This window comes from Panthera uncia, chromosome B1 (assembly GCF_023721935.1).
Source record: "Panthera uncia isolate 11264 chromosome B1, Puncia_PCG_1.0, whole genome shotgun sequence".
In the NCBI taxonomy this organism is placed as follows: Eukaryota; Metazoa; Chordata; class Mammalia; order Carnivora; family Felidae; genus Panthera; species Panthera uncia.
The window spans coordinates 88,231,504-88,258,775 of record NC_064811.1 but is presented as its reverse complement, the minus strand read 5'-3'; the positions used below and the strand labels follow the sequence as shown (position 1 = coordinate 88,258,775).

General features: G+C 42.1%; 1 protein-coding gene across 2 annotated transcripts in view; it reads right to left on the bottom strand.

Moving 5' to 3' along the window:
• The window catches only part of SGMS2 (sphingomyelin synthase 2), a 98,312-nt gene extending 71,507 nt beyond the window's left edge, over positions 1-26,805 (bottom strand). The window contains exon 1 of one of the 2 annotated variants that reach the window (XM_049630998.1): positions 26,690-26,805. The gene's annotated coding sequence lies outside the window, so the exon portion shown is untranslated. Of the gene's footprint in view, positions 1-7,174; positions 7,262-26,689 lie in introns of those variants that run through there. The other variant, XM_049630995.1, reaches the window with a different exon arrangement.
• Between the last annotated feature and the right edge of the window lie 467 nt (positions 26,806-27,272).

The window sequence follows — 27,272 nt, the reverse complement described above, 5'->3', positions numbered from 1 at the left end:
TATTTCATTTTAACCGTGATGAGGAGGAGGAGGGAAGGGTGAAGGATAGGACCCAGACCCTACCAATACAGGCATGATGTGATGAATGGCTATTCTATTGCAAAAGAAATAATGATGGAGCACCTGGGTGCTCAGTCGGTTAAATGTCTGACTTCACCTCAAGTCATGATCTCACGGTTCGTGAGTTCAAGCCCAGTGTCAGGCTCTAAGCTGACAGCTCAGAACCTGGAGCCTGCTTCAGATTTTGTGTCTCCCTCTCTCTCTGCCCCTCCCCTGCTTGTGCTCATGCGTGCGCCCTCTCTCAAAAATAAACATTTAAAGAAGTTTTTAAAAAATAATGAGAAATAATTTGATTTTTGAGGTAACAGAATTGAACTCTTTGTTTTAAAAGTTAGAGATGCAGGTTATATGCAAAAAAAAAAAATAAATAAAATAAAATAAGCCACTGAGTATTTACTATGAACCAAGCATTACCCTTGAAGTTTTGCTCACAAAGTTTTACACATCATACAGTCACCTTATTGAAGTAAATATTTTATTCCCTTTTTATAGCCGGGAAATGGAGGTTCATCTGAGAAAGCTGCTCAAGGTCACCTAGTGGTGAGGGGTGGTGTTGGGATTCATGACACCCCACTATCCTCCCTGATGAGTGTGTCTTTCTTTAGGAGGCCACAAGACCATATATTTCACACAGCTGCACTTGTCCAGGTGGGCCTAAGCCTGTGTGTGTTCATCTCTCTGGTGTTACTTCATGACCTGAGGTCAGCTGAGACCAAAGAAGCATCCCAGCCGATGGGGTGGTAAACATACAATCCCGTATCAAAATATCCACTCCCTAAAAACTGCCATATTTCCAAAGCCAGTGAAAAGATTACAGAAAGCCTGGAGGGATATCGGGCAGTGTGGGACATTAGAATCAGCCGGCCCTCCCTTCAAACCCTTGCTCTGTGGCCTTGAGTGTGTTAACATTTCTAAAAATGGCTTCCCTACCTCCACAGTGGAGACAGCACAGTTTCTGTTTTGCAGGGCAGTCTGGAGATGAAGAGAGTGGTTCCAGGGTAGATGAAAAAATGCTATCTCAGAGTATCTGCCATTACTCAACCATCACTATTTTCCCCGATTAGCTCCAGTTTCTGGGTGTGAGGAAGCTTGGAGGACAAGCTCTGTGTCAAAGGCCTGGCTTCAAGTTCAACTACTGCTGCAAGTGTCTTCCGGAGAGGTCTCCACTTCTTTGGACATGGGCTGCCATCTAAAGGTATGCCTCCAAGGCCCCTCAATTCACTAAGTGGTCCATGATCCAAAACCATATAGTCTTTCTTTGACTGGCATCCCTACCCCTAAATAAAAACTCATTCCTTCTCATTTTCTCTAGGTATTAGATCAGATTACCTACTTAAAGTAATTCCCAGGTTAAGGAAAAGGATCCTTAACTCATCCAGTGAAGTGTATGTTAAGAGTGCCTTCCCAGGATGATTCTCCTTGGCAAAACAGGCCAAGGAGGTCTCTGACACATGTTGTCACACCTGCCAGGCCAGATGCTCCAGGGTCACGCACGACCCCAGTTCCAACAGGAGGAGCCAACCTGGAACAGACCTTTCGCACATTTCCATCTTGGTCTCTACAGTCGTCTCTCCATCTCCAGGGCTACCCCTCTCTTCAGCTCCTTCCCAGTTGAGGAACAGCTTTTCAAGAGTTTAATTCGTATCACGTATTTTGCATTTCTAATCATCTTAAAAAGAGGCAAGGGCACCTGGGTGGCTCAGTCGATTATGCATCCGACTCTTGATCTCAGCTCAGGTCATGATCTCACAGTTCGTGCGTTCGAGCCCTGCATCAGGCTCTGCGCTGATGGCACAGAAAGCATCCTGTCTCTCCTCTCTGCCCCTCACCTGCTTGTGCATTCTCTATCTCAAAATAAATAAACTTTAAAAAAATTTTAAGGAGGTAATTAAATTCCAGGGGTAGACACTTCTCCCCCAATTTTCCATAAATATGATGCCTCCAGTTCCACAGTTTCAATTGGAGAGCGATTTACCTTTGTTCAGATACTCACTGAACACTTTCTTGGTGAAACAAGTACAGCCAAATAAACTTAAGAGTCAAGGATGCCCTAAGGTGGGTACTTCAGCTCCTTCCCAATTCTGCCCAAGGCTAACCCTGACATCTGGGCATCTTTCTTTCCACAGATGAAATGCATCACTATAAATGAACCTCAGCACAGACAGTACCAGGCAAAGAAGTGACATTCACCTGAAGGGGTCCTTCCAGAATCTTTCACCTGATTTGACTTTTAGTACCTGGCTTTCTTTTCGGACACTTTGGCTTTGAATTTGTTACCTCCTCTTTAACAATTTTAATATGTTGTTTTATTCTTTTTTAACAGTACAACACTCAATCCACTTAATGCTTCTTTTTAAAAAAATCTAAGAATGTGCCAAATTTGGTTTGAAAGTTTTAAGTGCCATGATTAAACTACGAAACAAAATTGTAAAGCTGAATCTTAAATTGTCAGCAAATCATCAAGTTAGGGTTTGGTAGCAGGGAAAACTAACCAGCAAATAACAGATTACCCTATTTATATTTTCATCCTAGAAAAGTCATGGATAGAAATTAGAACTGATCTGAGTTTCTGTATGAAAAGGCTAAATTGGGGGCGCCTGGGTGGCTCAGTCGGTTAAGCATCCGACTTCGGCTCAGGTCATGATCTCACGGTCCATGGGTTCGAGCCCCGCGTGGGGCTCTGTGCTGACAGCTCAGAGCCTGGAGCCTGCTTCAGATTCTGTGTCTCCCTCTCTCTCTGACCCTCCCCCGTTCATGCTCTGTCTCTCTCTGTCTCAAAAATAAATAAAAAATAAAACATTAAAAAAAAAAGAAAAGGCTAAATTGAACACTATGCATAATCTAACATCCTTTATTAAAACCATAAGAACAGAGTAACTGGCATTGGAAATGCAAATGTAAACCCATAGCAAAATTTAAATGCTGACTCCAGGTAGCAAAGAGGGTATGATAGAATAATAAAACATGAGAATGCATAAATGAAGAAATGCTTTATACCTATAATGAAAATTAGCTAGTGGAAATTTATTGCCCTTTCGTTAAATCAACCCAAAAATGTGTTACCAATGATATGTTTTTCAAGAGATCAAACAACAAACACATAAGGTTTTTTAAAAGGTGACCTATTTAAAAGTGATGGTGCTTAGTCTAAAGCTAGTGTAGTGATAAATCTGCTAAATGCAATGACTGAAAGTTTTAACTTGGCCATCTTACTGGGAATGAAGGAGGCAAATTGTAGAAGCAGAATTTCTTCCAGAGAGTTACCAGGCAAAATTAGCACTGCTCCATTCTGCTATATTTCCCCACAAAACTTTAGCTTTACAGCGAACAACAAAATACAAGCCCAAATAGCTCTTTAAGAAAGCCTGTGTGTTCTGTTTTCATCAGATAAATCCCTTGCGTAATGAGCTACTGACCTATTGTGCAGCTCCACAGAGAATGTTGATCCTATTGCTGAAATCTTATGAGAAACACTAAAGGAACACAGAAACTAAAACTTAAATTTTAAAGAGAGAGGAGAAAGTTTTCTAATTCTGAATATCATTTAAAAAAAGGCAGCTAAATTGAACATTATAATTCACTTTTTAAAATGCAAAATGACTAAAGTGATCATGGATTATATACTCATAGACATAGCTAGAAGGATACTTAATGCAGAGTTGCTTAAAATAGTAAAAACTGGAAGCAAACTAACTGTCCAAAAATAGGCGATTGGTTCAGCTGGGATGCAGCCATATAATAGAAAATTATAAAAGCTGCTGTAAAAGAGTATTTTAGTGATAAAGACGTCCATATTTGAATGAAAAAAGCAAGTTAGAAAATAAGGTATAGGGAACAAACTCAGTTTTGTAGAGAATGACTTTCTAGCAGTGCAACTTCAGGCAAGTTATTTTCTCTCTTTAAATCAGTGTTCTCAATACACATTAGCTCTTTGTGTTATATGTTCACAGGGTGAAAAAATTTGAAGATATAGTATTAAGTGATTTTCTGAGTGATGGCTGGTTTGTTTATCTGTACTTTTAAACTTGCATAAGTAATATACTTATCATATGGGGGAAAATTAAATAAATTGGAATATTCTCACACAGAAATCATCTTCTTAAAAACCTACCATAGAGCTTTGCTCACAGTAAATAAGTCTTGGTTGAGTTGAATTTACCCTTCAGATTTCATTTAAACCAGTTTGCTCTGGGGTTCATTTAAAATTACTTAATTTAACAGCCAAACTTGTCTATAATATTTTTATTGGACAAAGGAAGTCATACTTGCATTGTTCAGCCTCTTACGAATTTATGAGCCCCATTTCGGGACTCATTAGAAAGCCACTGGATCTTGCTATTACCAGTGGGAGGCAGCCTATGGGAGCCTAGTCACTTTCTGTTTCCTCCCCATTCCCCACTGTCTCCTCTTTTTTGGCTCCTTCTTTCCCCCTCTATTTTCAAAGCCAAGGGACGCTCTGTACTGGACTGTAAGCTACAAGGACAGTTACAAAATCTCCTTCGTGTTAGCATCACCAGTACCTAGCACAGTGACTGGAATAGAGTATCTGTTCACTAAATGTTCACCAACTGAATGAAGTGAATAAATGTCTGACAGTTCAGGTTAGAGGCTTCAATTCCCCCATAAGATAGCCAGATAAAGGTAGGTAGGCTACTCTAGTCTGAAACTGTCTAGTAATTGTCAACCCCCCTCCACCCAAAACAAAACTCCCTTCAAAGTATCACTTCTTTAAAAAAGAAAAAGTCCAGGCGCACCTGGGTGGCTCAGTTGGTTAAGCCATGGACTCTTGATTTCCACTTGGGTCATGATCTCACGGTTGGTTCGTGGGTTCCAGCCCCACATTGGACTGTGCGCTGACAGTGTGGAGCCTGCTTAGGATTCTCTCTCTCCCTGCCCCTCCCCATCTCATGCTATCTCTCTCTCTCTCTCTCAAAATAAATAAACAAAAAAAAAAAATAAGAAAAAGATATCATTTGTATTCTATTGTTTATTTTAATAGATGTAAGATTATTTTTATTTTCCCCTATATATTGTGTAAAGTATCCGGAAAATCCCAGTTTAACTTGCTCAAATAGGGAGAGTCAGGTTACCACCCAGATAGCCTCAGGTCTCCTGGATTCTAAAGCCCAAGACCATTCTACATCATGTGGTGTGAAAAATTCCCTCTGACCTTTGACCCTAAAAGCCGTTTTAGATATGGTTAAGAACAAACGTTTTCAATATCACCCAAGCAAATACTTCCTATCCCTCCAAATACTTCCTAGGGCTTTATAAAATCCCAGAAGAGAAACGCAGACCAGGAGGCAGCAGCCCAAAGGTGTCCAGTGTTTCCCTCCAGGTTTATAAGTCAACCAGCTTTACTTAAAAATGAAAACTAAAGAAACCAAATTAAATATTAACTCGCAAAACAACACTTCAACCAGAAGACTACCCTGAAGTAAGGCTAGCAGCAAACTAAGGAAAGGACCATGAGAATTTTGCACTGCTTATTTGGGGGTGGGGGGGTGGGTAGTTAAGGGTAAAGTTAGAGTTTTCCACATGTCCAGTCTTCCTCCAAATTCTAGGTTTGTCAGTTTCAGCCGTTGCTCTGGCTCTGTTTAAACAGTGAACAAGAAATTCCCCTGAAATGGGGTGGCAACCAAAATCTGTCAGGTATCCACAATGAAAGGTTTAGCTTCCTGAAGATCTGAGGAACTTGCCAAAGGATTTCCCACGCCAGACCACAGCCCACCAGGTTTACTGGGCAGGAAATTCTGTGGCAATTCACTGGTTATCACCCAATCCAGCACTCAAACACACTATTATTTATACATAAAGTCACAATTTGTTGGGGTCTGAGTTGCGCCATACATTATGACAGGTCTTTCTTGCTTTAACCCTCATTATTCTCATCTGTAGTTATAGTCCCATTTTACTGCTTCAGAGTGTTTAATGTGACTGGGAACCCACCGTTATTAGAGGAGACTACGAGCGACACCAACGATCTGAAAAGTTCAAATTCAAAATCCACACCCAACCTGGGGTCACTAAACAGTTGAATGTCTTCAAAATTTAGCATAAACATCAAAACGTTTTGAGGTCATATTAGAGCAAGCAAGATGAAACAGAAGAATGGCCAAGATTGATGAACAGAAAGAAAAGACTGCAGAACATTTGAGTTGTTTCAAGGGGTCGCCGCGGGTTATTGACGACGATCCGTATCTCGGAGAGGTAGACGCGTCCACTCCCACCCATCCCTTTCCTTAAGCCAAGTAACTCGGGAATGCCAACCGTTGAAAGGCTTCAGGGAGGGCAGCCCAGGGCTGGACTGTTACTGTCCACACGTCGTCAGTAAGTGGCTCTCAGAAAAGAACAAGACAGTCCCTCCTCCACCTCCTGAACTTCAGTCCTGCCCTCCGGAGTGGCTCTGGACAATGCACGGTTTAATCTGTGTCCTTTCAACGCCAGGACCGAGTTACCCGAAATGGTTGCAAATGAATGAGACGAATGCTCAGAGCTGGGAGACTCGGCCACGCACTCACCCCCTAGCAGGCAAAACCTGGAGGAAGGATGCCCTGGGGCGGGGCGCGCGGGGGCCGAATTAGAGCCACGTCCGCGTTCGCCATCCACCTTCCCCCTCCCCGCGCCGCGTCCGTCGCGCGGCTTCTCAGCCCGGTCTCCTCCCCCGGCCCCTCCGGGCGCTCCTCACCCTGGGGCTCCCGACGCTCCCGGCCGAAGGCGGCGGCTCCCGGGCGGGATCGGCCAGGGGACGGAGCCCGCTGCCGCAGCCACCCCCGGACCGAAGCCGCTAGAAAGTTTGCTCGGGGTCTCTCGCCGTGCGCGCCGCGGCCCCGCCGAGGAAGCCGCTCTCCGGTTCCCTCCCGCGGCCGCCGCCCCCGAGGCCGCTCCCGGCGGCGCTGCAGCACGGGGCCGGGCTCGGCGGCAGAGGACGGCTCCGTGCGCGCCGAGGGCGGGGTCTCCCCGCCCGCTCGGCCCGCGGCGCGGCGCGGCGCGGCGCTCCGTGTTTACCGCGGCCCGGCGGCCCGCTCTCCCCGCCCGCCGCCCTGCGCGCTCCTGACATCATTCATTCTCTCACACCCTCGCCCGCCCACTCCATTTCCAAACAGTGACTCACCCGCGGCCCGGTGGTGGCAGCGGCCGTTCCCGCTGCTGTGGCTCTCCAGGCGCAGAGCGGAGCTCGAAAAACCGGTGCGACTTCTTAAGAAGAAAACCCCAGCCGACCCTCCCCTCTCTCAACCATTAAAGGTGCTGGGAAGGAGGGGCTTGGCAGGCACGGCCGATTGGCTCCGGGCGGAAAGCCTGAGGGCCCGGAGCAGACCTCCCTGAGCGGTGACAGAGATCAATCTGGGAAAGTTCTTTGGGTGCCGCTCCCAGCAACTTTTAAGGATGGGGCGGGGAAGGGATTCCCCCACCCCGTGCCTCGCCTTCTTCAGGAACTGCTTCCTGACGTGGGTGTGAGTGGGCTTGGGGACGTCAGCGGTTATTCGAAGGGTTGGTGCCCGGGCCTAGGTCGAAGAAGTGGGTTTCCAAACCTCGCAAGGTTGCCTGGCTGTGTCAGTAATAGGTCCGCTCGGTGGCCAACTCTAGGTGTGAGCTGGAAGGGTGCTCCAAGTTAATGAGGCTAATAATACTTTCCCCTCGGTGACTAACCGCCGTGTCATCTGTCCTGTTAATTGATTTGCTTCTCTTTAAGGACAAGAGACCGTAACCAAAATAAACATTGAGAGAGTAGTTCTTTGCTCAAGTGAGCGCTGCGCTCTTCCGCAGCTTTTGGAGCACAAGGCGGCCCAGTGGTTTCCTTGATGAGCTCAGCAGATATGTTTTTAGAAGGGGTGTTGCCTTCTTAAAAATGGTTAAGGCTCTACGTTTCTTGGAGTTGCTATTCATACACCTGCTGGGCAGTTTTCAAAGTAAACAATGGCAGGCTCAGAGTCTAAATAGGATGAATTAGAATTGGCCAAATCTTCATTGAATTTAAATGACAAATATTTTATGTTCATTTCTACTTCTGGACAGGGTAATTATGTTTAGAATTTGCATTGCCTTATGGGTGATTACATATAATCAACAAAAATAATCCAGAGGTATCTCTAGGTGCCTATTGCAGAAATCATGTAGGGAAACAATCATTTATCTATGATAATTAAAAACTACTATAACAATAACAACAGCAACAACAACAACAAATACACAGGGCTGTTCCAAAACACACAACTGTAAGATTCCACTACAGAAGCTTCCCCCAAATGAACTTGCTCCTGAAATTAACCAAAGTTTCAGCATCGTTGTTGTGAAAAATGCACTCACTTAAAGCTGCAGAAAGGCAAGAACCCAGAAGAGCACACCAACAAGTGAAGTTAATTTTCCTTGGGTTTATTTTTCCTTTTCAGGAGGAATTCATTTTCAATTTTACAAAGCCTAGGCATTTTGCCCAGAAGACAATAGCAAATAGATTGGTTTGCTAGGATGCAGTCAAAGTAAATGGAAATTCAAACCAACAGTTTTTGTGGAGAATCACAGACAGACCTCATCAGAAGTTTGGGTGTCCTGGGACTAGATTCAAATGTGTAGCCACAGGCAAGTTTGGGTGAATATCCCACTGATTCCCTACTTTATAAAGTTCAAATATCTGGACGTTATGGAGATATGTACAAATAAGGTTTTCTACAGATCTCAAAAAATGATGTTGTGGACTTTTGGGCCTATGCACAAAGATAAACTCAAAAAATTCGTAACAAAGCCTGCCATTCCGTCTGTCTTACTACATGATGTAAATCCCGCAGCTCCATCAGGGGAGGATCACTTTCTTTACAGAAAGCTGTTTTGTTTTGTTTTTTTTATGTTTATTTATTTTTGAGAGAGAGAGGGATAGAGAGCGCACACCTCTGCAAGTGGGGGAGGGGCAGCGAGAGAGGGAGACACAGAATCCCAAGCAGGTTCCAGGCTCTGAGCTGTCAGCACAGAGCCCAAAGTAGGGTTCCACTCACTGACCGCCAGATCATAAACCTGAGCTGAAGTCAGACACTTAACCCACCAAGACACCCAGGTGCTCCCAGAAAGCTGTTTAATGGATAGTTCTGGATTTGTGGTTATTACTGTGCCTCAGTTTAAATATTGTAAAATAAATAATTAGGCCATATTATTATTCACTTAAATATCCTCCAGTGAACATAATAGTATAATTGTGATTGAGTTGCATGAAGTTTTTACATTTTATTCATTGTTAACATATGGGAAAACAAATTATTCATCTTAATTTCTGTGTTTTGAAAAATAGTGACTTGTCCTCACAGAAAGAGGTGCTTTTTTTTTTTTTAAACTTTTTGTTCTTACAATGTATCAAAGTTTACTAAGTCCTTGGTTAGTCACATTACAAAAATTATAGTGCTGAATGCTCTAAGGGAAAGAAATGGTTGACCAGTATGTTCTTGTCAATTTTTTCTAAACTAGTGCATACTTCAAATAACATTTTATAGATCTCTCTTTGTTATGATAAAACATACTGATTAAGTTAGGGAAACATTTGCAGTACTTATCTCCTCTTATACTAACTCTTACTCTGGACATATCTAACATTGACTCAACCAACAATGTTTATTAAGTTCATACTTAGTGCCCACATTGTTTATCTCAGAATCACCATGTGCATCTTCTAAACATAGGTGTCAGTAATGGGAAAGTTTCTTTAAAAAATTTTGCGTTAGAATGTTTATTACAGTATTATTTATTATTTTTCCAGGATCCCGTGTAGTGCCTGGCATGTAATAGTCAATGAGTGAAATAAACAAATGAATAAGCCTTAAGGAACAAACCAATAGTGAAGTGACTCCATGTTATGGGATATTATGTAGGCAACAAAAGAATAAAATAGTCCCATAGGCTCTGACTTCAGAAAACTGTCCTTGTTAGTGACAGGTATAAGCAGTGAAAAATATAAGCAGAGGGAAAATACACCACACACACACACACACACATACGCACACACACCCCATTTTTGTGAAACGGACACCACTCCCGTGAAAAATTTCAGAACCAAACTAAACTATATTACCTCTCAATAGTGAGATATAGAAAGGCAGAGTGTGAAGGAAAAACTTGTATTTTGGACTATTGTTCAACACAAGCAGTATTAGAACTTAGAAGACAGTAATGTAAGTCCACGGAATAGGAAGTTTACAGTCTAGTTGGAGAGACAATGACACCCAGAACAACTAGAGATTAAGGCTGTTCACCTTTCGGATTTGGAATTTCAAATATTCACTTTGTGCCAGGCCCATCCAAAGGCCAAATATTTACCATTTATTGAGTACTTACTATATGCCAGGGACTATGCAAATCGCTTTAGCTGTATTATCTCATTTAATCCTCTTTCTGTGAGGACAAGTCACTATTTTTCAAAACATGGAAATTAAGATGAATAATTTGCTTTGTCATATGTTAACAATGAATAAAATGTAAATACTTCAATAATCTGAGGTTAGGTACTCATAATGACTTCCTCTGCATTTGAGGGAATCAAAGATAAGAGAGATTATCATTTTCCTGAGATCACACCCAAGTAAGTGGCATCACTAGGGCATAAAGCATTAATTTTTGGCTTCAAAGTACACACTTTTTGACAACTATTCCATAAATTTCACCTACACAGATATAACTCTTCTCATTTAACAATACTTACTTTTTTTTAAAGAATTTTTTAAAAGTTTATTTATTTATTTAGAGAGTAAGCATGAGTGGGGGAGGGGCAGAGAGAGAGGGAGAGAAAGAGAGAATCCCAAGCAGGCTCCGCACTGTCAGCACAGAGCCCCACCGGAACAGCGAGATCATGACGTCAGCTGAAACCAAGGGTCCGTAGCTCAACTGACTGAGCCGCTCAGGTGTCCCACTTTTTTTTTTTTAATGTCTCTTTATTTTGAGAGAGAGAGAGCATGCGAATGTGCACACAAGCAGGGGGAGGGGACAGAGGGAGGGGGAGAAAGAATCCCTATCAGGCTCCAAGCCATCAGTGCAGAGCCTGACACGGGGCTGGAACTCAGAACCATGAGATCATGACCTGAGCTGAAATCAAAAGTCAGACACTTAACTGACTGAGCCACCTAAGTGCCCCAATACTTACATTTTTTTAGTTTTAAACACATGTTTATTTTAAACTTAAAAAAAAAAAACTGTAACATTATCATATTCTAAAGCAATTGAAAAGTGAAAAACATAAGCACTGTAAACATTTTTTTTTAATTTTTTTTTCAACGTTTTTTATTTATTTTTGAGACAGAGAGAGACAGAGCATGAACGGGGGAGGGGCAGAGAGAGAGGGAGACACAGAATCTGAAACAGGCTCCAGGCTCCGAGCCATCAGCCCAGAGCCTGACGCGGGGCTCGAACTCACGGACCGTGAGATCGTGACCTGGCTGAAGTCGGACGCTTAACCGACTGCGCCACCCAGGCGCCCCAGCACTGTAAACATTTTGGTGTCTAATTAGCTTTCCTTAAATTTCTATTGTTAAAGATAATTTTAACAACATCATACAGAGAATTCTAATTCTGATTTTTAAAAATTTAGCACTATATCTGTATCCTTTTCTCACAATTACCATATTAGTGGCTCTATGGTATGCCAAAAAATCGTATATACTTCCGCATGTATGTGTTATTGAACTTAGTCTCAATCTGGTAGTCTATTATTGGGGGGTTAGTATAATATTTTTACATTTTTCTATCAATGAAAACTCTTAGACTACCTTGTTTATATTAGTACTACTATACTATGTGTGCAAACGTTCTACATTAAATAGAAGTGTTTTGAGTCTTCAGAAAAATGAAAGGTACTATGTGCCACATTTAATATCATTGTCCATCTGCCTCTGGCCTAGAGGAAGACGAGGAGGGTGTAGGAGGGCAGCTCCCAGCTTTGCAGCAGCCCAGGTGCAGAATGGCCATGGTCTGCGATGGTAGATGGGATTGCAGGAAGTACAGTGGATTTGAAGTAGAATGAACAGAATTTGCAGATTGATGCGCTATGGAGATGGAACCAAAAATGACTCCAACTCATTTTTGTTTGCTTAAGCACTTGGGTAGATGGTGGTGCCCTTTACCAAGACAAGGGATGCCAAGATAGGAACAGGTTTGTGAAGGCAGAGAATGATTTTTAAAAAAGGAGTTTGAGGGGGTGCCTGGGTGACTTGTCGGTTAAGCATCCGACTTTGGCTTAGGTCATGGTCTTACAGTTTGTGAGTCTGAGCCCCACATCGAGCTCTGTGCTGACAGCTTGGAGACTGGAGCCTGCTTTGGATTCTGTGTCTTCCTCTCTCTCTTCCCTTCCCCTGTTCATGCTGTGTCTCTCAATAATAAATATTTAAAAAAAATTTTTTTTAAAAAGGAGTTTGAGATGTGGGTGGTACAAATGGAGATGTCAAATGGGCACCTGATGATGTTAGTCTGGAACTCAGAAAAGAGGTATGATCTGGAGACAAATTTTAGAATAGTCAGCATGTAGATCCTAAGGGGGAAAAAAAATGAGATGGCCTGGAAATAGTATCCAGGGTAAGAAGAGAAGAGTCCAAGAGAGGGCCCAAAATTAGAGGGTTGGTAAAGGAGAACCCTGCAAATGGGTGAAAATACATAACTAGGAAGAAAAGTAGGACAGTGCAATGTTAAGGAAACTGAGAGTGTAATGTTAAGGAAATGAATGTTAAGGAAACTCTACATTAAATGCTCCTGAGAAAGCACTTAAAATAAAGACCAAAAAAGTCCATGGATTTGGTGACACAGGGTTGTTGCCTTAACCGGGGTGGGCAATGAGGGGATGATTATGCCAAGATGGAGTGGAATCTGAATGAGTGGGAGTGAGGAAGAGCTGGGGTTGGCAGGGGGCTGACTGGGGTAGAAGCTGACTTGGCTTCCTGGAGTGCTAGTCTATAGGGGTTCCAAAGTATTACAAAATAACTTTATAAAATACAACTTGGGTTTGGTAGGAAATGAGAAGTGACTGCTAATGGATGTAAGTTTTATTTCTGGGGTGATGAAAACTTTCTAAAATTTATCTACAACTGATTGAATGCTGATGGGAAGCCATCAGTAAAGGAGACGAGGAGAGAGACAATGGGGAAGATAATCAGTAGTCAAGGTTCAGGAGAAGTCAGGAGAAGATAGTACCCACCACACAGAAGGAAGGAATGGCCTAACAGGCAAGAAGGAACAGCTCCTCTAATATAAGAGGGGAAAGGGAAAAAGGAAGCATGGGAATCATGTTTGTAGATTGCTTATAGGAAGTTGAAATCACTGCTTTCTATTCTTCCATTTCTTTAGGAGTTCAGAGGTGGGTATTAGTTTTCACTTGCTGCTGTAACAAATCACACACTTACGAGTTTGAAACAACACAAAATATTAGCTCACAGTTCTGCAGGTCAGAAGCCCTCCACACTCTCTGCTGAGTTTCCCAGCTCCCGGTTTTCTGGGGCTGAAATCAAGGTGTTGGCAGGATAGGCTCTTATCAGTAGGCTCTGGGAAGCTTCCAAACTCATTCAGGCCCTTGGCAGAATGTAGGTCCCTTTGGTTGCAGAACCAAGCCCTCTGTTGCCCTGCAGGCTGTCAGCTGGGGGGCTACCCTTGGCAGCCAGAGACATCTGCCCCAGAGTTAACGATGGAGTGCCGAACCCTTCCCACACTTACAATTGTTCTGACTTCTGCCACGTGTCTTTGCCTCAGCTGGAGAAAGGTCTCCGTTTTTAAAGGACTCATGACTAAATTGGGCCCACTGGATAATTCAAGATACTCTTTCTATGGTAAAGCCCGTAATCTTAATGACATCTGCAAAGTCCCTTTTGCCATGTAATGTAACATATTCACAGGTTCCAGAAATTAGGGTGGGGACAATTTGGGGGCCCATTCTGCTGACCCTAAGGTGACATAGTCAACTAAGAATAAGAAAGTGGAAGAGGTGGGTGGTTTTAGAAAGAATGAAAACAGTCTGAAGTCACCACACTGCAGAGTAGGAATGTGAACTGACTAGAAAAATATAAATTTGGCAGATGCTACTGAAGACTCAAGTCAGGCCGCAGTGGTACCAAGAATGTCCTTCTCCAGCAGTGTTCAGACACCAGGGCATGGGCACCAAGAATGGGGGGTGGTGGATGGGATAGACAGGCAAGGAGGGGGGGAGTCTAGGATAGTGTCAGTGGAGCAGTGGACTAAGGAATAAAAGAAGGTCAGGGGGAGAAGCAAAAACACTCAGAACTATTTCTGCCTTTATAGCCACTACGAGGGGGCTGATGCAGAAGGGACAAGAAAAAGGACGAGTGGCCTAGAGATCCTGGAGACATGGCAGAAATGTGAACCAGGGGTAAGAGACAGAAAAAGTTGGAAGCATAAGAGACTGGGTGGTGAGACTTACGAACTACTTATCTGAGTAGTTTGGGCAATGGCAGGGCCTGAAACGTGGCTGTGAGTGGGTGGCTGAGGTGGAGGGAGGGAGAAGAGAAAGAGTACAGGGCACTAGAAGAGCAATTCTCATGGCTGCCGAAGTTACCCGGAACGATGGCCAGACTAGGAGTAGAAGACTGTAAATCAGCTGCCAAACAATTAATAAGTGGGAATGAAGAGAGGAAGAGGATAGCAGAAAAGATGTGAACGCTTCAAACAAGCAGGGCACTTTACGAAAGCCTGGCATAATCTCAGTCCAGACATATATCTAGAAATCAAAGAGACACAGCCTTCACCTTTCAACTCCAAGGGATGTAGAGTGTGAGAAGATAATCAGATATCCTTGATAGGCTTCAAGGAAAGCATGTCCCTAGATTTCACGTAAGGCCAAAAAATATAGGGGAGATTCAGAGACATGATTGAGCAGATAAGAGAATTTGTGATCATAAAGTAGGTATTTCAGAGGATATAGGAGAAGGGTTTAGGGAGACTTGGGTTAGAGTCAGAGACATCGGGGAAATAAGTCACAGAGTATTATAGAAATAAGTATATGGAAATATGTATGGAGACGGAATAGGCAGGTGTTGGGGGAGATTTTCTCCCTAAACCCACTGCCTACATTTTCTGAAGCTGACAGCTTGACCCTTTCCCAAAGCCAAGATAGTAAAAGGTATTCTTGTGTAATATAACTCAAGGCTGAAATGGAGACATACTTATTTAGCGTAATAGAGTTCTGGAGATATGTCAAGAGGAGATTAATCTTAGTGCAAATGGTTTCATTTTATATTGGCTATTCCATTCCAAGGCCAAACTACTATAAGGACCCCTGCTTCTCTCCTTTTCCTCCTTCAGGATCCAAAATCCATGAATTGGCCCCTAATCACCTGCACTTAGATAGACTTCACAATGAGTGACAAATCATGACAATGTTTTGGAAATAGGCAGGAGAAACTGAATTTGAAAATACTGAGCAGCTCTTCTTGGGAAGAGAGAGAGAGAGATCCGGTAGGGGTGGAGTTGGGGGGGGCACACTTTACTGATCAACATAGGAAGCCACGGAGTCAACTAGGATAGGGCACGGCTGTGGATGGAGCAGGAGTGGATTGGGCTAAAGAGAACAGTACCAAATATCCATCACTTGGAAGAATCTGGTCGTTTGAAACATAGTACTTGAACTAAAAGTAAGAGCTGATCTAACCTCTGGGGTCTGCTTGACTGGCTAATGTTGAGATTGCTTTTTTTTTTTATTGTATGATACTCACTTCACTTCCACCATAAAGGGATAAGTGTTGGGACAACATGAGAAAAGAAATGGCAGAAATAGTTCCGAGAGTCTCCTGGAAGGTAGTGGGAAAAAGTTCCTTAGAAAATTCAGCAGGAGCAACAACAACAAAAAGAGATGACAATGAGTTGATTCCCAGATAGATGAGCCTGGAGCAGCATTGCCCAAACTTGCCAGTTTTGTAACAATTGTCATCGTGTGAAGCCCACCCATGACTTAATGAATCTTCAGGAGAGGGATTCCAGACACCATTTTAAGTCAGTGTCTGAGATGATTTGAATATTGAGAAAAAATTGGAAAATTCCACCTCAAGGTAATGATTCTCTACCTTTTTTCCCTTTATTGTTGAGCAAACTGCACTCTTATTAAAGAAGCACTAGCCATAATTTTCAACCTGGGATCATGTCATCTCAGAAGGGCCTATTGGAATCACAAGACTGTCTGGGGTTGGGTGAGAGGGGGGAGGGAAGGGAGGATGGAGGGCACTTCAACTTTAACCAGCTTCCTCAGGGAGACTGGAGGCTCCTTTTCAAGAGGGAGGGTCATCCCCCACCATTCTACTCCCAAACTCCTTCCCTGTGTGAGTCACTCATCCAGACTAGTCTAGGGGAAGAGAATTTACTAACAAGCTTAACAGTTATATTCTAATGTTTAGAGTGTTCTGTGACTATGATTCTTGTGAGTCAGTCTCTAGTGGGCCAGTCACCTTGATGTTCTAGCAAAGTTGAATTTTAAGCCAATCAAACTAAAGACCAGACTTCACAGACAGGTACTCACAGCAGGGAAGTCACTCCTTATAGGACACATGTCCTTATTGGACAGCCTGATAGCCTCTCAGGCCACACTCACTTTCTCCATTCACTGCCTCTTCAATTGTTCCCCCTGGTTCCCTTCCAATTAGAATGTGTGCACACATCCTCCCTCCATACCGTTTATTAGGGCACTACGTGTGATTATATCACCTTACCCCACTCTGCCCTTCTTAAAAGGAATGGGACTTGAATTGCAAATTTTAACAGACTTTTTCCCCCTAATTTAAAATGTGAAGGAGGTGTGAAATAAGCCATACAGAGAAAGACAGATACCATATGGTTTCACTCTTATGTGGATCCTGAGAAACATAACAGAAACCCATGGGGGAGGGGAAGGAAAAAAAAAAAAAAAAAAAAGAGGTTAGAGTGGGAGAGAGCCAAAGCATAAGAGACTGTTAAAAACTGAGAACAAACTGAGGGTTGATGGGGGGTGGGAGGGAGGGCAGGGTGGGAGGGAGGGCAGGGTGGGTGATGGGTATTGAGGAGGGCACCTTTTGGGATGAGCACTGGGTGTTGTATGGAAACCAATTTGACAGTAAATTTCATATATTAAAAAAAAATAAATAAAAAAAAATAATAATAAAATGTGAAGGAGGACAATATTGCTGGAGGACATGCTAACTTTATGCAGATCTGACTTTTCAGCTATTAGTTCAAACTGAGATGTCTAATGCAAAAGGTACAAAGTCCACCTGCTTATCCAAGCCCTTTCTAGAATGAAGGGAGGTAATAATTGCATCCTGTGCTTTCTATATGAAAGTATCCAGTCAATGACCTTTAGTATGTAATAAATACTATATCAATCATGTTTTCAGTTACAAGTTACATGTTACTTCCTAGTGACTAAATATAGTCAGGGATAAAGAGACACAGAAGATAGATGAAAATCTTTGACTTCTCAGCTTTTTCAATTCTTCCAGTCATAAGTGTATTTTTAGGCAGTGGCCACTAAAAACTATATCATATATACAATTTATAATTTTGACATGAAATAACACCCGCTTTTATACTAATGTCATTGAAAAGAATCCAGAATACTTTTATATAACATTAACTCATGTATTATATCTTTACAACATCCTCTTAAATTAAATTTTGATGGCTCCTTAGTCTGCATTCAGTATTGAATATGCATGCTCCAAGATTCAGAAGAAAGTAACTGACTCTAATAATTTTTAAAAACATTTCTCATTTTCCTTTGTGTTTTTAAAATCCATTGTTTTCTGTTTATTTATTTTTTTTAAGTAGGCCCCTCACCCAGCGTGATCTGCAGCTTGAACTCACGATCCTGAGATCAAGACCTGAGCCGAGATCAAGAGTTAGATGCTGGGGCACCTCGGTGGCTCAGTAGGTTAAGTGTCCAACTTCAGCTCAAGTCATGATCTCCCAGTTTGGTTTGTGGGTTTGAGCCCCACATTGGGCTCTGTGCTGACAGCTCGGAGCCTGGGGCCCGCTTCAGATTCTGGTCTTCTTCTCTTTCTGCCTCCTCCCCAGCTTGCTCTCTCTCTTTCTCTCTCTCAAAAATGAATAAATGTTAAAAAAAAAAAAAAAAAAGAGGTGGATGCTTAACTGACTGAGTCACCCAGACACCCCTACACTTAATTTCTTAACATTATATCATCCACTGCTACCCCCAACCTGGCATTCTTCATTCTCTCCTGCCCTTGCCCTTTCTTAGCTAGTTCCCATAAATTAATCTTGTCCTTGTTTTAACCATCTATTCCTTGGTCTGGTTTCATTCATTCTATTTACTTTTCCTTTGATTAAATCTGAAGAAAAAGATTATCTTATTTATTATATATATTCTAGGTTTCTCCACTTAGTAACCTGTCACTACTCATTTGTTTAGTTGTACTTTTCACCTGTTTTGAGTCCATCTTTCCCATAAACATTTATCAAGTACCTACTATATGCTGGGTTTTATAGGGAAACAAAGGTATAGCATATATCCCTGGTTTCAAAGTGTTCTCAATACAGTTGGGAAAACAAGATGAACACATTAGAATGACATTTGTCAGAATGTGATATTTCACCTAGAAGTAACTTAAAATTTAACGCATTTATTTCACATTTGTTTTCAAAAGTTCTCACTCCAACTCATGGGCCCCATGACAACCTGCTTAGAACCTACTTTAATTGTGTCTACCAGTGTCAACCAACCACTTCTGGCTTCTGGCTTCCCACTGCCCCTTCATCTGTAGGATAACAGCCTTTGAAACATGCTAGGTGATTTAAGTTGGATATAATTGCATTAACAGAAAAAGTTAAGAGGAAAACACAGAATAATAATTGTAATTATATTCACTAAAATGCCGCACCATAGGCAAATGGCTATACATGTACCCATATAGCCAGGGTCTTGGCAGGAAAAAGTTGGCACACCCAAAGAGATTAACTAAAAAGAGTTTAATGAAGGGACTATTTATAAAGGATGTAGTCAGAGAGGCTGGTACAAAGATAAAACAAGAAATGATGAAGCACCCAGGCACACTGGGAAGTCATTACCACCTCTGGGCCTGAAAAGGAAGGGAGGGAAAGATGTTTCCATTGCCAATAAGAGCTAACACTGTGAAAACGGGCTGCCAGACAGAAGCTGTGGCTGCAGGTGGAGGAATGTAGCCATTCAGAGTGGAGAGAGTGAGATGAACAGTGACCCTGACCTCTCTCCTCCTGCCCCCACATTTCCTGCTGGTGACTGACCTGGAGCTGAAGGGTGAGGAAGCCCAGATGATACAGTCAGTAAAGTTCAGGGTCCAGGGCTACAGAACAGGGCTGAGAAGGGTGAGAATGGATCTGGAAGGGCAAATGGAGAATAACCACAGCATAGCTCCCTACAGAGTTTTGGGACCTATGACGGATGGGTTTGTGATGAGGTATATATATTTTTTAATGTTCTGTTTTTGAGATGGAGAGCACAAGTAGGCGAGGGGCAGAGAGAGGGGGAGGGGACAGAGGATCCCAAGTGGGCTCTGTGCTGACAATAGTGAGCCCGATGCAGGGCTCGAACTCATGAACTGTGGGAATGAGATCATGACCTGAGTCGAAGTCAGACACCCAACTGACTGAGCCACCCAGGCACCCTTATGACAAGATATTTTTAAAGGCAGTGAACTCCAGCATCCTCAGTCCAGTTGGGAATAGGCATAATAGGGCATATTATAAAGACCAATGACCTCAGACTTTAGCCTAACCAATCACCCTCCCAAACTCCTCCCCTACACCAACTACTGTATGTTTTAAATGTGGCCAAGTTGTTCACATTACATTCCTTGTCGCTTTTGTGGGAAAATGCTCTTGGGTCATGCTAAACCTTATCTTTATAGTAACTAGGAGAAAAAGAAGCCACCATGAAGGTAAGGTAAGCAGTTATGCAGGTATGCCCCTGGATAATTCCAAATTAAGCCACACATACAACAAAAATCATCCTAAGGTTTGTGATTCAAAGACTCCCTAAATGGCCTCTCCTCAGAAATATGCAAATAATCTATTCTTAGGATCTTAAATAATTAGAATTAATTTGTGGAAGCATTCTAGGGGTAGGGTGATACACAAAATGATTCTTAAGTGTCACAATTTACCAATTGTTTAGTCAATGAAGACTCGGGCTCTTTTCCTGTAGCAAATGACCTTCTGTGGGCCACATAATCTGACCATGGATTCCCAGGCATTGTCTGTTGATAGCAGAGTTCTCTGAAACAACTGGGCTTTAATCAAGGAGACAGTGAAAGGAAAGTAGCCTGCTCTTCTCATCTCCACCTACTTCCTGGCCTCCATTCCACATTATCTTGACCAAACTGTGGTCATTTTAAATAAAGAATCGTCATGATCAATAATCTCTGTTACAGAACGGATGAGGACAGGGGAACAAACATTGCATTTGTCAGTGAGGTCACTGATGTCCTTTGCCAGAGCAGTTTCAGTGAAGCAGAGTTTCCCATGTGGTAAGACAAGGGAGGCTGCTGAGCCATGAGCGATTGCAGGTGAGCTAAGAAATGAGCCCCTTAAGTTTCTAACATGGCCAAGAAAGGGGCTGAAGTGACCTTGATGGGGGTCCTTAGGATGTCAAGTAAATACAGTAATTTCCTCTGGTTGCCACGGCGTGGGAAAGTGTGGAAAGCACAGCTGTAAGGTCATAGCAATGGAAGTCAAATTGCAATTCAGGGGGAGTAAGCAGAGAAATGGAGGTGGAGGCTGCAAGTATAGAGAATTCTTCCAAGATATAGGTCAGTGAAGGAACAGGGAGGGAATAGACTGATTCTAAGCAGGTTCAATAGGTAAATACTTGAGCACATTTGTGGAGAACAGAGAAGGATCTGGCCATGGAGAAAAATTAAAGATACAAAGGAGAGGAAAGCTATACTGTTAAGGTGGAAAGGAGGAGTGCTGAAGGACTTTACTACTTATACTATTTTCTTTGTTAAATAAGAGGTTGAGTTAATGGCTGAAAGTGAGAGAGGCAGGATCTTGATATAGGGTTTTAAGAGAGAGAGAGAGAGAGAAAGATTTGAGATATCTGCTTTCAGAAATGAGAAAGGAAGCTGGCAAAAGATAAGTAAAAATTTGCCAATGTTGAGAGCCAAGCTGAGGATGGAGCTCATAAATATATAATGAAGCTAATCAGCAGAATTATATCTTTAACACAGCTGTGCCAGGATGCCAGGGTGCTTGAGTAGAGACAGTTGGATGGTTTCATCTGGGATCAGGACCTGGAAGACTAGTTTAGCAGAAGGGTAAACTGGTGAGAGTACTAAAGCAGTAAGAAGAGGAGGGATAGAATTTGAACTCATTAGAAGATGAGCTCTGCCTTACTTTCTTGGTCATTGCTGTATCTCTGGTCTCTAGAGCGGTGGTCCCTAATCTTATCTGTGGATTAGAATCACCAGGAGAGCTCTAGAAACTCCTGATGCCTAGGGGCTCAGTGGGTTAGGCGTCAGACCTCAGCTCGCGTCTTGTTCTCACAGTTTGTGGGATCGAGCCCCAGGTCCAGTTCTGCTCTGAAAGCACAGAGCCTGCTTTGGATTTTCTTTCTGCCTCTCTCTGCCCATGCGCTCTCTCTCTAAATAAATAAACATTAAATTAAAAAAAAAAAAAAAGAAAAGATATTCCTGAACCACTTAAATTGGAATCTCTGGGTGGGCTCCAGGCACAGTATTGTTTAAAGGTCTCCTAATGATTTCAGTGTACAGCCAAGGATGAAAACAATTGGTCTAAAAACAATGTCAAACATAAAGTAAAAACCTGATAAATTTAGTTCAGTGAATGAAGCAATGGAATTCAGATTAGAGAGGCCCTAAAGCTAGGAAGGGCTGAGACTAGGAAAAGGGATAAAGACTGAAGTCTGCATGAACTTGAAATGCAGGTTTGAGGCCACAGCTCTCAGAGAGAGGGATTATAAGTTTATTATTTTGGAGTGGACACAGCTGCAAGAGATATGATTGAACACAGTTCAGGCCAAGGGGACTTTGTGCATACTACGGAGTGATGCTTGCTATTCAGCAGAAGTTAAAGACCTAAAATTAGGGTATTGGAAGATTTGTGGAGTGAAATGTCAAAACTGCACAGGGGATTGCCAGAGAGGAGGGGAGGAAGATTTGCTGTTCACGGCAGTCAGGTTGGACATTGATCTCAACTGAACTGGTTCGGAGATGGACTTCCTCCTGTTGGTTTCATGATCCCAAAATTCATGTCTTCAGCAAATTCGTCAGGCCGTCTGAATCTGAGATCACCTTTGCTTCCCTGCGACTGCGTCTACACCTTACACTAAGACAAACATACTAAAGACTTATTGGGAATTAGTTCATTTGTTTTCCTGCTTCTAAGTGAGTATCACAAGAAGGCATTAAAGGCTGGCAATGCAGAGTAGCAAAAAGTGGGAAATGCTGTCTAAATTCACATCCTTTACCTACAATTTTGCTTGAGGCTATTCTCATCAGGGCTTCTGTTGAACAAAGATGACAACAGAAACAAAAGCAAACCATAAAACTCCCCCCTCCTCAAATCCCATAATGGCTTAGGAGAAAAATATTGAGGCCAATAACCTTTAAAATGTCATGTCTTCTTATTTGAATAGGGTATTTATTGCTTACTTATCTTATCGGAACCCATGACTTCAATATCGGATTATGCCCAGTCACATTGAACTCTCATGGTGAACTAAACGATTGGGGTGGGGTGGGTTCCCAGGAAAGAGCTAGATACACCCTCCCCCTTGCCCAACACCCAAGTCATTTTCAAGGAACTATTTTTAAGTGGTTGGACAAAGTATGGTCAGGTGGTGAAGAAGTTGGTAACTCATTATTTTATTTTATGAAGTACTTGCACTACTCCTCCCAGTGAGGTGAACATTAACTTTCTAGATGGAAAACTGCAGTTCTAATCATCTCTACAACACTTCTGTCATGTGACCTATCTGGGGGCAGCTCCAGATGGCAGCATGCAAAACAAATGGTGTGAGCCTCAAGCAGTATTTAATTAAGAATTGTTCTTTTTGGGGCGCCTGGGTGGCTCAGTCGGTTAAGCATTTGACTTCAGCTGGGTCATGATCTCGCGATCTGTGGGTTAGGCCTGCATCAGGGTCTGTGCTGACGGCTCAGAGCCTGGAGACTGCTTCAGATTCTCTGTCTCCCTCTCTCTCTGCCCCTCCCCTGCTCACACTCTGTCTTTCCCTCTTTCAAATAAATATTTTTTAAAAACATTAAAAAAAAAAATAATTGTTCTCTTTGTGGGAGACAATCAGCACTCAAACCAGCAAACTCTCGTGAACTCTCCAGAGCCTGCTGCCCTGGCAGGATGTTTTGGGAAGTTTCAGGAGGACAAAAAATACCCCTCACTGTAGTAGATGAGAGGGCGTGAGCCAAAGAAACGGTCACAGGAAAAATGTATGTAAGAAAAAAAGACGATTTCAAACTGAAGACATGAAGTGTTCACCAAAATGGCAGGACTAAGGAAGCATACGAGTCTCCCCATCTCTACCCTGTCCCGGGCCACCACCTTCTATCCCTCACTTAGAACCTAGGACAGGCAGCAGACTCCAAACGATTTCCTGCCTCCGGTTGTGGACCCTCCATTCCATTCTATATTCTGCAGCCATCTGGCTCTTTCTAAAAGGCCATTTTGGTTTTATCACTCCCCTACCTGAGCCCATCACATGGCTTCTCATTCCACCCATTTCTCAGGATAAAGTACAACTCTGAGGATAGCTGAAAAGGTCTATTATGACTTGATTTCTACCTACCACTCCAGTTTTAAATCTTGCCACTCACTCCTACTTCCTTTTCTTCATATTAAACTTCCACTGTGTTTAAACCAGTGGCTGGAAACTCTCTTGCCCTTCTTTTTCTGGCTAACTCATCCTTATTTATCAGGACTCAATGAAGACATCCTAGTGGGTGCTTCTATAGCACCCTACACTTCTCTACCATAAGTTATGACATCCTGTAGGCTGTTTAATTATCTGCCTTTCTTGCTGGACAATATTAGCTCACACTGAGTGTTTAATATCCGCCATACCCTGTTAAGCATTTTCCTTAGCTTATCTCTTATGATTCCCACAGCAATCCTGTAAGGGAGACACTTGATTACAAATAACTAAACTGAGGCTTATGTGAAGTCATTTGCTTAAGTTGTAGGTAGAAAGCTCCATAGAGCAAGATGTTGGTCTTGCCTATCATTTGATCCCTAGCAACAAATGTAAACTTAGCCTACGGGTTACCTAGCATTTACATTGCACTTAGAGTGTACTGGGCATGTCGCAATCTTACGTATCAATAGGATGAGGAAACTGAGGGATAAAGGTTAAGTGAGGAGCCCTTGGTGACACAACTAAGTAGCCAGGCTGGGATTTAAACCTAAGCAGCTAGCTTCAGAACCACTACACTCTTAACCACTGCACTGTTGTTCCTTTGCATGAGTAGAAATATTAAGGAAATGAATGAAACAGTCAATAAACCAAAGCAAATTAAGGCCACCATTTCATAAGGCAATTTGTTAGTCTTAGGACTGCTCCCATGAAGTCTTTCACAGCACCAACAACAGAAGGATGAATGCACAGCTCCGACAAAACAAAAACGTGTCTAAAAAAAAGAATCCTTTTTTTATCTGGCAGCATCCTAGCTTCGCTGAGTAGTAATCAGCGATTTAAAAAAAAAAATCAGGGGCGTCTGAGCTGCTCAGTTAAGCATCCCACTTTGGCTTAGGTCATGATCTCACAGTTAGTGGGTTTGAGCCCCGCACCAGGCTCTGTGCTACAGCTCAGAGCCTGGAGCCTACTTCAGATTCTGTGTCTCCCTCTCTCTCTGCTCCTCCCCTGTTGGTGCTCTGTCTCTCTCTCAAAAATAAGTAAACATTTAAAAAAATCAACTGAAATTTCCTTCATTATTATTATTATTTTTTGCACTGAAATATGTACTCAAATGGCATTCTGTAGAGAAAATGGGGGGAAGAAATCCAATGGAATTATAGTGAAAAGCTGAAGTCAACCAGCTATACTAGAAAGGCACTGCTGTGGTCTGGGAAAAGCAAAGAAGAATGGAAAAATCCTTGCAGTTCCTAACGAGGCAAAAAGTTTAGTTTGGCCTTGTCAAGTACAAATAGAACTTGGGTGGCAGAGAGAAAAAAGCAAAGGAATGCTTTCCTAGTTGTGTTTTTCTCCTTTCCCCAAATGGAAAATTTTATTGCTGTTTCTTCTGATTTCCATATTGTTTTGGTGGTTCCTACCACAATGAATTGTTTTAAAAAAATCACTTCAGCATTTTTCTCTCTTTATAAAATAGAAGAAATTTGAATTAATGAGAAAAAAATTTCTTTTAGGAGGATAATAACTTGGAGTACATGAAAGCAAGAGGATTTCTAAGTGAGTGAGGGACTCTCCCCCAATTATTAGAAGAAGATATGACCCTGCAGTTGTTGTAGCTCCTATGCAGGAGACCCCCAGTAACTGTCCCAAATTTGATGCCGGAGCCCTATTTGACTTGGTTAATATACATATGTGTATATATATATATGTGTGTGTGTGTGTGTGTGTGTGTATGTGTGTGTACACATACATACACACACACACACACACACACATATACACATATACACATACATATATATATACTCATCTATCCAACTGTCTATTTTACATCTCTTACACGTCAATAAATCCTATTCCTAACCTGTGCACTCTTCCATATCTCTGAGGCAATGTCCCTAGTCAACAACGATTGTCTTTTGTCTCTTTAAAATATATAGAAATATAAATAAATCTATATGTGTATATAAATAATATAAATATATATATAAATAAATCTATGTGTATATAAATAATATAAATATATATAAATAAACATATATGTGTATATAAATAATATAAATATATATATATTTTATTTAAAGAGACGAAAGACAATCATTGTTGACTAGGGACATTGCTTCAGAGATATGGAAGAGTGTACAGATTAGGGGTAGGCTTTACTGACGTGTAAGAGATGTAAAATAGACAGTTGGATAGATGAGTCTATAGATCAGAGAGGTGAAGTCCAGAAATATTAATCTGGGAATGGAAAATAGTTAAACCTATGAGAATTTGATAAAATTACCTAGGGAAAAGGCTTGACTAGGAAAGAGAAGTTCCAATATTAATACCTGCGAAACTCCAACATTTTGACATCAACTAGAGATGGAGAAACCGATAAAGGAGGCAAATGATTAGAAGCAGTAATGTAGGAGAAAACCAGGAGATGTCTGGAGAGGAGTGTTGTATGAAGGAGAGACGGATCAACAGTGTCATCTCCTACTGTGGAATTAAGTACGATAAGTTTAGAAAAGCCTCCACCACATTGGCAATAATAGAGATATTTACTGACCTTGGTAAGGACAGTTTCTGTGGAGATGGAAACTAAGGTGTAGTTTGCCAAAATGGCTTGAGGATATACAAGGGGACTGCATCTTAATATATTTCCACCAAGTAAGAAATGAGGAACAATAAGAGATAATAAACCACAAGGTCAAAACTAATAGGAAAGGAGGCAACAGCAGATAAGCAGTATCAACACATTTTTGGAAGATGGAAAGCACAGGAAGTAGAGGCTGACTTGACCTAGCAGAGCATAGGGGGGGATATATGCTTAGGTACCTGGGGGCAGTGGCAGGGTTGAGGAGTTTTGATGAGGAACAAGTCAGTTCGCCCTGTGGAACTCTTTAGATGTTCTGCACTTGGATTCAGCAGGTACTTCAGAAGGTGGATGTGAGTACCTGGATGAAAATAGAGATGTTCGTTGAAAGTTGTTATGCAGTGACCAAGCTCACTGATTCCCTTCCTTATGTGACCCAGCCAGAGGACTACATTCCCATGTGTCTCCCGCCTGCCCAAGAATTTTATTCTCTGGAGAAATTGGATTAGAGAGAAACTTTTGACTTTGGGACACGTAGTTCAGTGGAAGGACAGGACAAGGCATGGAGTTGTAAATACGCAGATTAAATGAACATTTTCATACAGAATTATAGTTCTTGGATGCCTTTCCCCTGCTATGCTCCTGGAATGCTGTCAACAGACTGGTAAGCAGATGGGAGGATTCTTCTCTGGAGAACCTAAATTACCCCTAAAAAAAGACCGACAAACACTGATATTTTCAGATTCACCCAGCGAAAAGTCACTGCCTTAGATTTCTCAGACCACTATAACAAAATGCCAAAGACTGCGTGGCTTAAACATTTAT